Source organism: Kryptolebias marmoratus, unplaced genomic scaffold (assembly GCF_001649575.2).
Source record: "Kryptolebias marmoratus isolate JLee-2015 unplaced genomic scaffold, ASM164957v2 Scaffold87, whole genome shotgun sequence".
NCBI lineage: Eukaryota > Metazoa > Chordata > Actinopteri > Cyprinodontiformes > Rivulidae > Kryptolebias > Kryptolebias marmoratus.
The window spans coordinates 6,169-7,099 of NW_023665821.1; positions in this window are offsets into that span (position 1 = coordinate 6,169).

Below are 931 nucleotides of genomic sequence, written 5' to 3' on the forward strand. Positions count from 1 at the left end.
AAGTTAACTCTGGATCTGATGGCAGCAACACATCTGTCTCAAGCTGATCCAGATGTTTCCTTCTTCTGCCAACATCCAGGACCTGCTGGAGGTTTCTTTTTGCTCCTGTAGATCCAGTTTTAGAACGAACAGCTCAGATATGGTACGTTTCTGTGCCAACGTTATGATCTCAGTCTGAAACTCTGACATGAAAGGTGGCGGGTGACAAGCATTCCTCCAGGCCTTTAACAGTTTTATTTATGTTCAGTAAACTTCAGCATTAACTGATCCAGCTCTGATCTCCGACTCAGCAGCAGCCTGGTTCTTATCAGCTGGAAACCATCCGGAGGCTCGGGGACGTGTCACTCTGATTTGTGTCCTCACGTGCACTTCTGTCTCTTCTTCGCGCATCTTTGTTCTCGTCTCGCACATGGTCCATAAATCAGAACCCGGCTGTCAGAGCTGCAGAACCTGCAGGCAGGAGTCAGAGAGATGAGCTTCATCAGAACCAGGTTCTCCGATGGTCGGAGGCTTCAGTACTTCAACGTGAACAGTTTCAGCAGAGAACCTGCACTCACGCAGGAAAAACACATTTATTACAACTTCATCAAACAGAGTTTACTCCAGAAGTAATTCTTAATGTGGGTCTGCACTCAACGTAGACAAAACCAGCTGGAAGCTCGGGTTATTTATATGGAACCAGTTTCACCCGAGTTCTGTTGGTAAACAAACCCAGCTGGTTGTTTATGGAGCAACAAGTCGTCTCTGTCGGCTCTCCTGGATCAGAACCAAAGGTTCTGGTTCGTCTGTCCGCTCTCCTGGATCAGAACCAAAGGTTCTGGTCTGTCTGTCAGATCTGGGCTCTGTGAAAAATGTCAGCTGGATTTCAGGGACCGTGATCGGTCAGCTGCAGACAGATGTCCAGCTGCAGACAGATGTCCAGCTGCAGACA